General features: G+C 42.6%; 1 protein-coding gene across 2 annotated transcripts in view; it reads left to right on the plus strand.

Annotated features, from left to right (window-relative positions):
* The window catches only part of DMD (dystrophin), a 1,188,090-nt gene that overhangs the window by 419,976 nt on the left and 750,546 nt on the right, over positions 1–17,568 (plus strand). The window lies entirely within an intron of this gene.

A 17,568-nucleotide genomic window follows, 5' to 3' on the forward strand; every position in this document is an offset into this window, starting at 1 on the left:
TCAGTGAACAGGGTGAGCCCCATGGTTCATGGCTGGTCCCCCTCTGGCCGCCACTGGGCAGTTCAGGGGAGACAATGGCCATGATGACTTCACTCCCCAGCAATGTGAGGAGCCGCCACCGCCACCTAAGCCCTCTCTGTGCCTGGAAACCAAGCTGAGTGGGAGCCCCAATAGTGAAACGTCCCACCTTCCCGGGCACCACTACCCATTGGCCGATTCCCCAATGCAATTCACAGAACCGCTTGCCCTCAAACGCGGGGGCACTGGTTTTCTGCAGGTTCCAAGCAGCACTCTAACTGCTGCCACCGCCAATCTCCCAGTGTGCAGAGACTGTAAAAGCGATGCTTATTTTTGGCAATCCCCATTGCCTGGAACGGCATTGTTTGAACAGTTAGCCATTTTTTTGGCCTCTGCCCAAATCGCGGAGGAAAGTGTTTTTGGGCGGCAGCACTGCAATCCCCTCCCTGAATCCAAAAACAGGATGTGCAGCTGGCGCTGCTACCTGAAAATGTTTCCTCCCCGGTTCCCGGTTGCACATTGCAGAGCTGCGCACCCTCCTCTGCCTCCTCCGCAGACTCACCTCTTTCCTCCTGGGCCATGAGCAGAAACTGACTGCCCTCTGCCTGAGTCATCTGGAGAAGGGGCAGGCAGAGCTGCTAGCTGCCTTGCCTTACGCCTCCTGCGCAGCACCCGCTTCGCCAACCAAGTCTCGACCTCCACGCTTCCCTGGGTTGCTTGAGGAATCAGGCTCCAACAGAGGCAGCAAAGGTGCAGGGGGCTTGCTGGGAAGCCCAGCACTGTGTATATGAGATGGCAGCCTCCAGGAGGCCTTGAAGTACTGCGTCTTTATCGGGTCTTGCTGCGAGAAAGCCAGGCTTTCAATGCCTAAGACTATAGGTAGGAATATGGGGGCGTCTCAGGAGCGGAGCCTTTGGTGTCAAGTCCCTCTTCTGCCCCCATGAAAATCATCCCCCACCACATTCATTCCAATTAAATGAGTGTAGGGTGATAGGGTTTGTTTTAAATAGATAAAAATATCTGTGTTGCTAGTTATCAAAATCGGAGTGGAAGTTAGGACGCCACTGATCCTGATGCTGGTAGGCAGAGGCAGAATTCTTTTTTTCTTGTGTCCCCTCCAAAAAATTTCAGTCTTATGCTCCTGTGTGCCTTATACTTTGAAAAATACCATAATTATGATTACTACTTAGAAATGAAAACATAAAGTTCATTTTGTTCAATTTACATTTTCAAGAAGCCTCTCTCAACAGAATTTTTAAAGTGACACAGGCTGAAATTGGGATTTCAAAAACCATGCGTTTATAAGGTGCTTTTTCAGGAGGCAACTGTACTTTCTAGTTTTTTTTTCTTTGAAGACATTTAGTTTTTCATCCAAGAAGCTTCTTCAGCTCTGACAAGATAATGGGGAATTGAAGCATTTATATTCCTTGTAGATAGCTGGTAATCTGCATCCTTTTAGAGAGTTGTTGTAGCACTTGGAGGTTTATTCTCAGAGTCACCTGAGTAGTGCTTCTGGTTCCTGTAGTCTGCAATTTTCCCACCTGGAAATCTATTCTTACTCCCACACCATTCAAAGGGTGTTCATCCCAAATTGTATAACTAAAAGTCTGTAGAGATTCTCAGTCATCCAGATCATGGTTGTCCTGAAGGTGCTTTTTATATTCCATGCAGACAACCTCCATGTGAAAAAGCATCTTTGGGAGAACCTTGACCTGAATGACTGAGAAACTCTACAGACTCATGCATTTGTAATGAAAAGAATGTTTATATTTAGGCAATGCTAGGTTTTGATTCTACTGAGGTACAAAATAACATTACAAAAGTGTATAAGAAACTGCAATGTGAAGATATTAATAAGACTCTTATAGTAAGATAGTCTATTGACAGTTGACCAGTATGGTTTATTGGAGGAAAAGATTTCCCATGGTGGCCCATTATTGAATAAGGAAATATCTCCACACTCTTTATATAAGCTTTATGTGGCTACTACTTCTTCTTAGAGAAATACTAAACCTGAAGTTTTTAATAATCAGCATTTGTTTGATAAGGTGCTTGAAAAACTGGTGAACATTAATAGTTCTTAAAATAAAAAGTTGCTTAGATTAAAAGAAAGAAATCCTTATTTGTTTTAAAAAGTAGGTAGTCTTTTTTGTTATATTACTTGAGAAGCATTTTCATATTATGCATTTGCACATGGCTGTGACATATGTAAAATTAAAAATTAGTACAGCAGATTTAGGCAATCTCATTCATCTAGTGTTTCTCATAGTTTAACATTTTTATTGGATTATCTGACGTCACTTCCAGGATCAGATGACGACAGACGTGTTTGTCCGCCGCTCGTCTCCTCGGTGGGTCCCTTAAGGGACACAGGAGGCCTTGTAGGGGGCTCCTGCCGAAGGGCGGCCGGCCGAGGCACCACGCATGTGGCGGCAGCCAGCTGGGGTGCTTTTCGGCTTCGCCTAGGAGCTGGGGAGTGGAGGGGGGGCGAGAGACAGCTTCGCGCTGTCTGCCCTCTCGTCGGATGGCTCCGGAGGCTAAAAGAAGAGTCGGAAAAGTGCAGCTGGAGACTGAAGGTGGGGATCCTGACCGGTGCTCGTGGAGGATTTAGGAGAAAAGCAACAGTCACTTTGTGAGTTTTTTGTGTTTCTGTTCTTGAAGAGAGATTAGAGGGGGGGTTACCATTCCCCCCCTCGGACTAAGCGGCTTTGAAAATGGACCCTCGGGAAGAGAGAGGATAAAAGACTGATTTGTCTGACTTTTAATTGAAAATGACTTTCACAATTGCTGGAAACGACTCTGAACTGTTGTTTTAAAATAAAAAACTTTCGGCGACTTCTTTCCCTGCGAAAGGGAGGGCCTAGATGGCGCTCGCCCCTCTTTCTTTGTCTTTATGCAAATGAAGTCTGTCCTTTGAAGCTACTCCCAAAGAGAGAATAAAGAAAAGTGAATTGTTTGTTTACTCTCCCAAAGGGAAACTGGGACCTCCTCCTGTGTATGGATCTTCTGATCTTTGGCTGACTTTTCTTCTCATTCATCTTGGTGTATTTTACTCTTGGAACTGCAAATTGGGCGCCTTTGCGATTGTTTTCCTTTGGAGACCAGCATAGCTGCGAAACCCTCTGACACCACCTTTCTTGGGCAAGGATTTGCATCTCTGAATTTAAACAAATGGCGGCAAGGAAACCCCCGACTGTCAAGGCGCATTCAGCCCCCTCATCTGCTGCCCCAAGCCCCACGATGCAACAGTCCAAGATATCGTCAATGTTGCAGAAAGCAGTGGCTGGGGAGGACCCAAAGGAACTATTTGTTACGGAAATGTTTAAAGAACTTATGAAGGGACAGAATGAAATGAGGACTGAGATCATAGAAGAACTCAGAGTGGTTAAAGAACATATAGCTGGAAATACACAGCGAATTTTGGTGTTAGAGGATGGAATGGCGGGGCTGGGGGAAGAAGTGAAAACAATGCACAAGGGAAACATAGATATGGAAAATTTTCAGACAAAAGTAGAATTTGAAAGAATGTCCTTTTTTCTTAGATTCCAGAACTTACCAGAAGCAGAGAACAAAAACCTTAAAGATATTATGAGTACAATTTTAGCAGATTATCTTAAGAGAGACAAAAAACAAGTATGGTGGGATATGGATCTAGTATATAGGATAAACTCAGTGTATGCTAGAAGACACAATGTTCCAAGGGAGATACATGTTAAGTTTGTCAGGAGATCAACAAGAGACGAGGTACTTGCAACCCAAAGGGAGGGACCATTAAAATACAAAGATGAAGAGATCACCATTCTCAAACAGTTCTCGAAAAAAATAAGAGATAGAAGGAGGAAATTTTCCTCCCTAGCAAAAAAATTGTATGAAAAGGGGATCTGGTTTAAATGGTTGATACCAGAGGGGATGTTAATCTTTTGGGAGGGAAATAGGATCAGAATCAATACAGTTCAGGAGGCGGAGGCCTTCACTAAAAAGAATTTTCCGCTCTCAGAGGAGGAATTGAGTGGGAGTAGTGAAAGAGACAGTAAAACACAAGACAGTAAGACTCAAGACGGGAAGGAGGGGGGCACTGAGGCTCTCTCTGGCGACAGGGAGGAAGAAGCAATATCGAAAAGGCTCAGATCCCAAAAATAAAACTATTTGGAACAATAGCAGTTAGTGATATATTAGAAAACGACAAAGAGAAACATGTAGGAACACAAGACTAACAATATAGAGTAAGATTTGGTTTACTGTTTTCTTCTATAAATTTGTTGTACAATGTTATATAAGTGAGTATCGTGCTGGGAGCTCTACTAACAGAATGAAAGCTGCCAAAAAAATTTGTATACCTATTTACCCTCCCCTATATATTTGAAAACCAATAAATTTTTGTTTAAAAAAACACATTTTTATTGGATTATAAAATAAAATAAGATACAAAACATGAAAGTAAATAGGAAAACAGTGGGGAGGAAGAGGGAGAAGAGAAGCGAGGGAGGATAAGAAAAAAAGAAAAAGAAACAATGACTTGCAGTAAAATAAGGCATTAACATCAAATCACACCTTTTTGTTTTTTCCTATTAATATGAACAAGCCATTTCTATAAAGATCTAATTGGTAAAACTCAAAATCAAAGTTTCATTATTTTCCACTTCAAGCACAAAGTTCAGAAGCAGTCTCCATGTGGAAATAAAAGAATTTATATTCTTTTCTTTAATCAAAACAGTCACTTTTGCCATTTTAGCCAACTTCATCAACTTCTGCAACCATTCGTACATGTTAGGAATTGAAGTGCCCTTCCATTTTTGTGCATACAGTCTTGCTGCTGTCAACAACAAAGTTCCAATTTTTTTCTCCAGGTTTTTTCCATTTAGACCCAAAAGGAAAAATTCTGGTTTCATCTTTATCTCCATTTTCAAAATTTTCTGTAAAATATGAATCATATTCTATTTTTTTTCTTTATCAAAAGTAAAGAAGGGACTTTTTATCATCTATAATGGACACATTATAGATGATAAAAAGTCCCTTCTTTACTTTTACATTTCCAACATTCATTTGACATACCTTTATACATCTTAGGAGTGTAACTTAACTTATCTCAGGAGTGTCAAATTTGTGGCGTCACATTATCATCACATGATGTATTCTGACATTTTTCCCCTTTGCTAAACTGGAAGTGAGTGTGGCCAGTGCATGATGCATCCAGCCCGCAGGCCATGAGTTTGACACCCCTGACTTATATGGTGTTAAATCCCAATGAAAAATCATCTTATAGAAATTTTCTTTTACATCATAATTTAATGTAAATTTTAAACCCTTCTTCCACATATTTTCCCATTGTTCAAGCATCATGTTATATCAAAAATTCCTTGCCCACAGAAACATGTTTTACATATTCATTTTCCAAATTCAATTTCAATAACATTTTACTTTACTTTATTATCATTGTATGTATATACACAGTTTACATATACAACGAAATTCACATAACACCCAGAGACCAGGCCCAACACACATAAAAATCCCCAACCACACCCCCACCCATCAAAAAAAATTCCCCACCCCTAAACAACCCAAGCATCCACACAACAGACCAAGTAGTGCTGTCCAAAGCTCACTGATGGTGGTCCTTAAGTTCATTGTTGAGTGCAATTATAGCTCTGGGATAAAAGCTATTCAGAAGATGTGTGGCCCTAGTTTTAATTGTTCTCTATCTTCTGCCAGAAGGCAACAATCTAAAAGATTGTAAGCAGAATGGGAAGAGTCTCTGGGAATGTTATGCAACTTCCTCAAACAGCAAGATGCGAAGATGTCATCCAGGGCTGGTAGCTGGAGCCCGGTGATATTCTGGGCAGTTTTAATGATTCTCTGTAGAGCATTTTTGTCTGCTGCGGAGCTGCTCCCATGCCATGCAAGAATGACATATGTCAGGACACTCTCAATAACGCTGCAATAGTAGGACAGATGCTGAGATAGATAGAATATCTTCCTTAGCAGTCTCAGGAAGTACAGCCTCTTCTGTGCCTTCTTCATAAGCATATTAGCATTCATGGTCCATTTATAGACCTAAGCAATAATATGCTCATCGTTTCCACATAATAAAATTTCCAATTCATTTTTAACAAAGTCAAATCCATAGTACTTTTTATCCAGTTTAAATCTTCATTTCAGTTGTCGTTAAGTAAACCAGTGGCAAACATAGCCTTCTGATTAAAGTTCTTCGCTCAGCTTTAATATTGGGTCACCCGAGTTAAAAGATAACATTTTACCATATGTCAACCAATTTGGCTTTGCCACCATTTTTTTCTTTTTTTTCTTTTTTATTTATTTTAATTAAACAAAAACACAAAAAAAAAGAATCATCCTTCATTACATCTTGTAGAAAGCGTGTCGATTGGTTACAGATAACTTTCGTGCATTTCTTCCACAGTCATTACTTATAGTTAATATTAGATTATACACTTTAAATCAAAAATCTTTGTATATCTTACTATCAATGTACCACAATTCTCATTTGACTACAATTATTTGAACCTCAAATTATTAATACAGTCCAGGAGGTGGAGGCCTTTATCAAAAAGAATTTTCCGCTCTCAGAGGAGGAATTGAGTGGGAGTAGTGAAAGAGACAGTAAAACACAAGATAGTATGACTCAAGACGGGAAGGAGGGGGCACTGAGGCTCTTTCTGGCGACAGGGAAGAAGAAGCAATATCGAAAAGGCTCAGATCACAAAAATAAAATTATCTGGAACAATAGCATTTAGTGATATATTAGAAAATGACAAAGAGAAACATGTAGGAACACAAGACTAACAATATAGAGTAAGATTTGGTTTACTGTTTTCTTTTATAATTTTGTTTGTACAATGTTATATATGTGAGTATCGTGCTGGGATCTCTACCAACAGTATGGAAGCTGCCAAAAAATTTTTGTATACCTATTTACCCACCCCTAAATATTTGAAAACCAATAAAACTTTGTTTAAAAAAAATTATTCATACTTTAAAATACAACCACATAATGGCATTCATTAGCTATTTCAAAAATCCTCCAATAGCATTACACTTTTATGGCATATTCTAAGTAAAAGTCAATTAATAAAATTTCTAAACTTTTCCCCCCTTTCCCCCCCAACTCACTGTTTAGAGTTTGTATCCAAATTACTTTTACCAATACCAGAGCATGTATATATTATTAAACAATATCCATTGACATTTCCTTGTTGTTATTATAATTGGCTAAAAATAATTTACTATTTATATCCCACCTCCTCTCATCAAACCCAAAAAACATTACACCTTTATGACAAGACCTAAATAAAAGTTTGTTAATAAAATTTATAGGTCTTTTTCCCAGATCACAATTTGCAATTTATATCCAAATTTATTTTACTAGTTTGCCAGTACATTATATATACGAAAACATACCACTGAGAACACCACTCAGACCCATAGTCAGCTCCATAGGCTCACCTCTACAGAATCTTGCCAAATTCCTCGCCAAACAACTCCAACCCTACGCAGAAACCATCACCTCAAACGTACACAACTCATTCCACTTCATAGAAACAATAAAGAAACAAAACATACAACCCAGCGACCTACTTGTGAGTTTCGATGTCATATCCCTCTTCACCCAAGTGCCTATAAAAGAAGCCTTGACAGCCATCCAGAAAAAACACAACCCCCCCAAACACATCCTGGACCTGACCAACCACTGCCTAACCAACACATACTTCATCCACAATGGACAAAGATACAAACAGATAGAAGGAGCACCCATGGGATCACCCCTCTCACCTGTCATTGCAAACTTATACATGGAACATTTTGAAACCAACGCCTTAGACAAATCTGAACACAAACCCAAACTCTGGCTTAGATATGTTGATGACACTTTCGTGATTTGGCCACACGGAAAAGAAAAACTGGACAACTTCCTCACACATCTCAACAGCCTACACCCCAAAATACAATTCACCATGGAAATAGAAGCAAACAACCAACTTCCCTTTCTGGATGTCCTAATCTACAAAAAACCTAATGGCTCCCTAGGACACCATCTACCAGAAAAAAACACACACCAACCGCTACTTAAATGCACAATCCCATCACCACCCTGCACAGATCAACTCTGTAGCCAAGACCCTCATCTCCAGAACCAAATGCCTAGCCGACAAAGACCACCTGGAAACTGAATTACACAAACTCACAAAGGTATTAATCTCCAATGGATTCCAAAGAAAAACAATCACCAACCTAATCCAAAAGGAGACTCCCCCCAAAAACCAAGATACAGAACAGGAAAATGGCATCGCCCTCCTCCCTTACATCAAAGGCACCACAGATAAAATCAGCAAAATTCTCCACAATAATAATAAATTTGGATTTATTAGCCGCTCCCTTTCCGGGCAGGACTCGGGGCGGCGTACACCAAGACATATATAAACGTACATATATACAAAAGACATACATGCACGGAGGAGGTAATAGATTAAAACATTAAGACAAATTAAAACCATTAACAAATAAAAAATCCAATATACAATAAAAATTTTAAAATTTAAAAAAGACAGTCAGGAGGAATATGAGAAGATTACGGTTGAGCCAGGCCGGATGATTGAAAGAGGTGGGTCTTCAACTGTACACGGAAGGAGCGGAGATCGGAAATAACCCTGATGTCACGGGGGAGGTCATTCCACAGGGCTGGGCCCATCACAGAGAAGGCTCTGCTCCTGGATGTCGCCCCCCGACACTGTTTGGCGGACGGCACCCGGAGAAGTCCCTCTCTGTGTGAGCGAATTGGTCGTAGGGATGTGTGGGGCAGGATGCGATCCTGCATGTAACTAGGTCCTCTGCCATGAAGCGCTTTAAAGATCATAATCAAAACCTTGAAACGCACTCGGTAGACCACAGGAAGCCAGTGCAGCTCGCGCAGGAGAGGTGTTACAGGGGAGTATCTAGACCTCCCCATAATCACCCGCGCGGCCGCGTTCTGGACCAACTGTAGTCTCCGAGTGCATCTCAAGGGAAGCCCCATGTAGAGAGCATTGCAGTAGTCCAGGCGAGACGTCACTAGCGCATGGGTGACTGTGCGTAGGGCATCCCGGTCCAATAAGGGGCGCAATTGGCGCATCAGGCGGACCTAGCCACGGCTGTTACATGGTCATCCATGGACAGCCGGGCATCTAGGAGGATGCCCAAATTGCGCACCTGTTCCATGGGGGCTAGTTGCACGCCCCCAATGGCCAGAGATGGAAGCACCTGGTTGAACCGGGAGGCCGGAAGCCACAGCCACTCCGTCTTGGAATGGTTGAGTTTTAGTCGGTTGCCATCCATCCAGACCCGTACGGCCTCCAAACACCGGGACATCATTTCGACGGCCTCATCGGGGTGGTTCGGGGTGGAAATGTATAGCTGAGTATCATCAGCATACAGATGATATCCCACCCCAAAGCCACGGATGATCTCGCCCAGCGGTTTCATGTATGTGTTGAACAGGAGAGGCGAGAGCACCGATCCCTGTGGCACTCCACATGTGAGTGACCTCCGGGTCGAACTCTGCTCCCCTGCCAACACACGTTGCGTCCGGTCAGAGAGGTAGGAGCCAAACCACCGTAAAACGGTGCCCCTGACTCCCAGCCCCTCTAGCCGGTGCAACAGGATACCATGGTCGATGGTATCGGACGCCGCCGAGAGATCTAATAGGACCAGGATAGAGGAGCAACCCCTATCTCTGGCCCTCCAGAGATCATCAACCAATGCGACCAAGGCCGTCTCCGTGCTGTGCCCGGGTCGGAAGCCGGACTGGCGCGGGTCTAGATAATCATTTTCCTCCAGGTGACGTGGGAACTGCTGTACCACCACATTCTCTACAACCTTCGCTAAGAAAGGAAGGTTGGAGACAGGACGATAATTGGCTAGGTCCGTTGGGTCCAGGGAAGGCTTCTTGAGCAGGGGCCTCACCACCGCCTCTTTCAAGGCGGCCGGTAAAGATCCCTCACCCAGCGAGGCGTTCACTAGGCCCAGGAGCCAGTCGCGCGTAACCTCCCAGGATGCCGGTACAAGCCAGGAGGGACACGGGTCCAATAAACATGTGGTGGGTCGCAGACGTCCACGCAACCTGTCCAAATCCTCGATGGCAACCGAGTCAAACTCCTCCCAAAGCGGTCCCTCAAGACTCGCCATGGGCGTCTCTACTGGACCACTGAAAGGGGCCCATCCCATCCGGATTTGAGCGACTTTGTCCTGTAGATATTTCCCAAACTCCTCTGCTCTGCCCTGTAAAGGGGCTTCCCGCGGTCTCTCAAACAAGAGGGAGCGGGTCACCCGAAACAGGGCGGCAGGGCGGTTATCTGCGGACGCAATAAGAGCGGCACAATATTGACGTTTGGCCGCTCTTAGTGCCACAAGGTACGTCCTCAAATAGGCTCGTGCCTGTGCTCGGTCAAATTCGGAACGGGAGGATCTCCAACGACTCTCTAGGCGTCTCTTGTGGCGTTTCATCACCCTTAGCTCCTCAGTAAACCAAGGGGCCAGGGTGGTTCGTCGCCGCAGGAGAGGCCGCAAAGGCGCCACCCGGTCTAGGGCCCCGGCAGTCGCACTGTTCCATGCGTCTACCAGGTCCTCTACTCGAGGGCGGGTCAGATCCACAGGAGGTGGCCCAAGCTCCGTCTGGAACCTATCTGGTTCCATCATGCGCTTGGGGCGGAACCATCTAATGCCTTCCGGTTCCGCCTCCTCGCGGTGGGGGGTAGCACCAGGGAAGTCAAGCCGGAGAAGTGAGTGATCCAACCATGACAGGGGAATAATAGCTAGATCCCCTATTCCCAGATCACTCGTCCATTGGCCAGAGACAAAGACAAGGTCCAGCGTGTGGCCTCCCTCGTGAGTAGGGCCCTGAATTAACTGGGTCAGGTCCATGGCTGTCATGGAAGCCATGAACTCCCGAACCCCCTCAGACGCTTCTCCCATCGACGGCAGATTAAAATCCCCCATCACTAACAGTTTGGGGGTCTCAACCGCCACCGATGAGATCAGCTCGAGGAGTTCAGGCAGGGCCGCTGACGTATAGCGAGGAGCCAGGTATACTATCAGCAGGCCCAACTGCCTCCCTGGGCCCCATCTCACGACAAGGGACTCACACCCGGATGTCTGTGGCACAGTGAACTCTCTCGGCTCTAAGTCTTCCCGGATAATCACTGCTACCCCACCGCCCCTTCCCTGGGCCCGAGGCTGGTGAAATGCTCGATAACCTGGCGGGCACATTTCCACGAGGGGTAAACCACCCTCGTGGCCCAACCAGGTCTCGGTTATTCCTGCGAGGTCCGGCACCCCCTCCAAAATTAGATCGTGGATGAGGGGGTTAGGACAGCCTTCACCACTGACCAAAAAATAGCCAACATCTTAAGAAACCCCAAAGACAAAATCCAGCTAGAAAACCAAGGAGTCTACAAAATACCATGCAAAATCTGCCCAGCAATATACATAGGACAAACAAACAGGAGAATAAATGCACGCATCACAGAACACAAAAATGCAGTAAGAAAAAAAGAAAAAACTTCTTCCCTTTTCCAGCACCTTAAAGCTACAGGACACGAAATCAACTTTGAAGGAGCCAGGTTAATCTCCAAAACAGAACACCTCCACAAGAGAATAATCATGGAAGCCATCGAAATAGAGAAACACCCCCACAGCATGAACAAACGTGATGATACCTCCCGCCTACCAAACATCTGGAAACCAGCCCTAGCCAACAAACGAACACCACCCACCACCCAAGCCGTTAAAATACAAAACAACAATGCACACACAACCTGCACCAATCAGCACCAATCTACCAATCATGATACAACCACACAACCAATCATTCCACTTACTGAAACAAAGCCAGCACCCCATCCCCTCCCACCAAGACGTACAGAAAGATGGCAGCTCCGTTCCCATTTTAAGCCCACATTTTGAGCCCACGCTTGAAGATGGCAGGTGAGATCCTGCCGAAACGTTGCAAAGACAATCTCAACCTTACACGGGAAAAGAGCCGAATACAACAAAACCAGCATACCTACACCCATGAAAATCTACGAAAACAAATATCTTACCTCTACGGGGAGGAAACCTTCTTGCTCACCAGATCCTACGAGAGGCTTGAAGTCCGAAGAGCCACCATCTTATGTGACCTAACATTCCTACGCAACTGCCGAGACAAAAGCCTGATCCCCACATGCTTCCAACTAAAATTCCATTCACAAACCTCAGCCACCGAAAGGATCCTGAAAAGAACTGAATTAGCCCTAATCAGAAACGAACTCCACAGGAAAAGATTCCTACTAGACCAAACCAACCGGGACCTACTCACTCTTCACCTCAAACTCAGCAAAAAAATCCACCCAGCACTCTGGGACAAATTCAAACAACTAGCCATCTGGAGAGCAGAAAAAGAAACCTTCTATAAGACAGAAAAACACTCCAACAAACTCTACAGACTAGAAAAACGACAGAAGCCTAACCTCCCTCCTCAGCAACTCATGAAACAAACAGTACACAACATATCAGACAGAACCCTCACCACAGCTGAAACCAACGTTCTTTCCAGAGGATTCAACTTTGCAGTTGCCCCTAAACGCATCCCAACTGAAGACATCATATGTGGAGTTGAAGCTACACTCATCAAAATCAACCCAGATGAAGCCAATAAAATCAGACTTGCAGTCAGCAACGTCTTTTGCTCCAGTAATCCACCCAGAAGCAACTTACAGCAACAAGAAGAAAAAGCACTCTCCAACCTCAGGAAAGACAACAACATAATCATTCTCCCAGCAGACAAAGGAAATGCCACAGTGGTGATGAACACATCTGACTACCAAGCCAAACTATCCAACCTACTCCAAGACCCTGCTTACAAACCTATAAACACAGACCCTACCACCTACCTGGAAAAAACCACCAAATCCAAAATAAAAGCCTCTGCCATCAGTGAAGAGATCCAGCAAAGAATCATCCCCAGAGAGAAATCTTCCAGATGCCCCAAACTCTATGGGCTCCCCAAGATACACAAAGAAGGAACACCACTCAGACCCATAGTCAGCTCCATAGGCTTACCTCTACAGAATCTTGCCAAATTCCTCGCCAAACAACTCCAACCCTACGCAGAAACCATCACCTCAAACGTACACAACTCATTCCACTTCATAGAAACAATAAAGAAACAAAACATACAACCCAGCGACCTACTTGTGAGTTTCGATGTCATATCCCTCTTCACCCAAGTGCCTATAAAAGAAGCCTTGACAGCCATCCAGAAAAAACACAACCCCCCCAAACACATCCTGGACCTGACCAACCACTGCCTAACCAACACATACTTCATCCACAATGGACAAAGATACAAACAGATAGAAGGAGCACCCATGGGATCACCCCTCTCACCTGTCATTGCAAACTTATACATGGAACATTTTGAAACCAACGCCTTAGACAAATCTGAACACAAACCCAAACTCTGGCTTAGATATGTTGATGACACTTTCGTGATTTGGCCACACGGAAAAGAAAAACTGGACAACTTCCTCACACATCTCAACAGCCTACACCCCAAAATACAATTCACCATGGAAATAGAAGCAAACAACCAACTTCCCTTTCTGGATGTCCTAATCTACAAAAAACCTAATGGCTCCCTAGGACACCATCTACCAGAAAAAAACACACACCAACCGCTACTTAAATGCACAATCCCATCACCACCCTGCACAGATCAACTCTGTAGCCAAGACCCTCATCTCCAGAACCAAATGCCTAGCCGACAAAGACCACCTGGAAACTGAATTACACAAACTCACAAAGGTATTAATCTCCAATGGATTCCAAAGAAAAACAATCACCAACCTAATCCAAAAGGAGACTCCCCCCAAAAACCAAGATACAGAACAGGAAAATGGCATCGCCCTCCTCCCTTACATCAAAGGCACCACAGATAAAATCAGCAAAATTCTCCACAAGCACAATATCAGGACAGCCTTCACCACTGACCAAAAAATAGCCAACATCTTAAGAAACCCCAAAGACAAAATCCAGCTAGAAAACCAAGGAGTCTACAAAATACCATGCAAAATCTGCCCAGCAATATACATAGGACAAACAAACAGGAGAATAAATGCACGCATCACAGAACACAAAAATGTAGTAAGAAAAAAAGAAAAAACTTCTTCCCTTTTCCAGCACCTTAAAGCTACAGGACACGAAATCAACTTTGAAGGAGCCAGGTTAATCTCCAAAACAGAACACCTCCACAAGAGAATAATCATGGAAGCCATCGAAATAGAGAAACACCCCCACAGCATGAACAAACGTGATGATACCTCCCGCCTACCAAACATCTGGAAACCAGCCCTAGCCAACAAACGAACACCACCCACCACCCAAGCCGTTAAAATACAAAACAACAATGCACACACAACCTGCACCAATCAGCACCAATCTACCAATCATGATACAACCACACAACCAATCATTCCACTTACTGAAACAAAGCCAGCACCCCATCCCCTCCCACCAAGACTTACAGAAAGACGGCAGCTCTGTTCCCATTTTAAGCCCACATTTTGAGCCCACGCTTGAAGATGGCAGGTGAGATCCTGCCGAAACGTTGCAAAGACAATCTCAACCTTACACGGGAAAAGACCCGAATACAACAAAACCAGCATATATATATATATATATATATATATATATATATATATATATATATATATATATGTGTGTGTGTGTGTGTGTGTGTGTGTGTGTGTGTGTGTGTGTTTGTGTTACAACCCCTGGTATGCCCAAATATGGGAGGGAGCTCACCCCTCCCTCTTTCTGTCCTTTCGGCTCATCACAGAAAACCATCCAGGCAGAAACCCATATTTTTATTTTCAATGTTGCCTTTTTATATTTGTGTTGTATTTGTGCTGATAAAATAAAGGGAGACTAGTATAGATCCATTTCGAGCTATTTAGCTCTCATCAGCTAGCCATACCCTTACTGGGTTTTGAACCTGGGCTGTATTATACACTAGGCACTAGGATCTATACTAGTCTCCCTTTATTTTATCAGCACAAATACAACACAAATATAAAAAGGCAACATTAAAAATAAAAATATGGGTTTCTGCCTGGATGGTTTTCTGTGATGAGCCGAAAGGACAGAAAGAGGGAGGGGTGAGCTCCCTCCCATATTTGGGCATACCAGGGGTTGTAACACAAACACATACTTATTTCCCTGGCTCAGCTGATAAAGGAGGAGAAGCCTGTGGCATAGTGGCTAAGACTCTTGCCTAGTGTATAATACAGCCCAGGTTCAAATCCCAGTAAGGGTATGGCTAGCTGATGAGAGCTAAATAGCTCGAAATGGATCTATACTAGTCTCCCTTTATTTTATCAGCATAAATACAAATATATACTCCACAGCAAGTTCGCTGTGGAAGAATCTGCCATTTTTAATGGACAATAAAAGGTGCCACTGCTTTCTTAGGCATTAGTTTGTTTGTTTTTTGCATACTTACCTTTCATGCTGTAAGAGCTTTCTCTAATTGCAGCTTGCCATTTTTTTTTTGTGGATTTATCATCATTTTTGAGGCTTTGTGATTTAAGATGGGGAGGAGCTGAGATATCTGAGCCAGAATAAGAAGCCTGATATAATTTGAAACTAAAGCAATGTGGAAACTATGCTTGAAATATTTTTTCTAATTTTTGACTGAAACTTCTCAGAAAATTTTATATCATTAGCTGACCCAACAGACTTGGTTTTCAGAGTTTAAACAAGAACTCTCCACATGAAGTATGGATACTGCTGCAAGGGTGTGTATGAATAGTTTCATTTTTAACAGCTTCAGATTAGTCATTTGTCATCATGCCCTGGGAAAAAAACTTTTTTGAGGCCTTTTCATATAATAGGGCTACTTCACCACAAAAGAGAACCAAAACATTATAGTATTGCTAACTCTTTTTAAGAACACGTTTAGTCTTATCAAATCCAGTGTAACAGAGGTTCCAAGTCTATAATTTTGAAACTTTTAATTTTTAAAACTATTTTTTTATTTTAAACCCATAAGGATAACAAGAAAGAAGATGAATTAGAATGATTATCAGGAAATATAGAACTGTTAAAGCCATTTATGGATGACTACATGTCAAAAACTCAAGAGCTTATTTAAAATGTCAAAGCAAAGCTGAAAGATTTTGACATGACAATTTACTGGCAAGGGAACTCTGGGATGAAATCTACTGTCTGAAAAGGAGGTATGAAACAGGTGAAAGCCAGAGTAGATTGTATAGAGCATGGATTGGAGAAGACAAACTCTTTATGTGAAGCTGAATGGGATGAGATAACAACTCTGGAAGCTTGGATTAAAGAATTTCCATTAAGATTTCTTGGAATACTTGAGCAACCAGGAGAAGATATTAGATTAAAAATGGTGAAGCCCTTGACGCAATTAATTAATAACCAAAAAATGAAATGGAAATTGATATGGATTTAGTTAAGACATACAGAATAAATTCCAAATCTGTTGCCATGAGAAAGTTACCAAGGGATGTCATAGTTCACTTTCCAAAAAGAATAACAAGGGATCAGGTTTTGGAGAGCCATTTTAAACACAGGCTGGAAATGAAGAATATAAATATTATTCTTCTGAAGGAAATTCCGGTAAGAATTTAAGAAAAATGAAAGTTTATGTTTTCCTTATTGACATCCTAAAGCAGAGAAAAAAAATATTCCATTGGGATGACTTGGAAGGGGTGATACTTACTTACCATGAGCAAAGATTTAGGTCAAATTCCATAGAGAAAGCTAAGGACTTTTTGATCAGATATAAATTAATTCCAGATCCAGGTGGAGAAATGGTTATAGAAAAGAAGTTAGTGATTGAGCAAGTCCCAAAAGGTGGCATTGAAGATGATGTTGCAGAAAGAAAAAGAAAGAAAAAAGATGTGGCCTAGTACAGGAATCTACTATGGTGCTTAAAGATGGAGATTAAATCTATTACGTGGAATATTAATGGAAGAAACGCCCCATCTAAGTGTAAAAAATTATTTCATTATTTGAGGAAACTTAATGTTAATGTTTATATTGTCTGTCTCCAAGAAATACATATTAAAAAATAAGAAATATTTGATAAATAAATGACTAAGGGATGAATTTATATCAGCTAGTGTAAAAAAGACTAATGGAGTTGTTTTATATATAAAACCCCATTTTAAACCCAAGCTACTTATAACAGATGAATATGGCAGATTTGTAGTAATGAAATTGAACTTAATAGAATAAAATCAATAGTGGTGGGCATGTATAGGCCAAATGATGATAGAAGCAATTTTGTTTAACATTTAATGGACCAGTTACTGCCTTTCTCATATGGAAATTGGCTTATGTTGAGGAGTGGAATGGAATGACTACACCAGTTTTGGATAGAACATCCATCAATGGGGTCAAACCCTCACAGGGTAAATTATCCAAGACTTTCTTTGAGATGATGGGCAATCTAGTACTAATAGAGTCATGGAGATACAAAAATGGAGATGTCAG

This window comes from Natrix helvetica (assembly GCF_964273705.1).
Source record: "Natrix helvetica genome assembly, chromosome: 4".
Classification (NCBI taxonomy): domain Eukaryota; kingdom Metazoa; phylum Chordata; class Lepidosauria; order Squamata; family Natricidae; genus Natrix; species Natrix helvetica.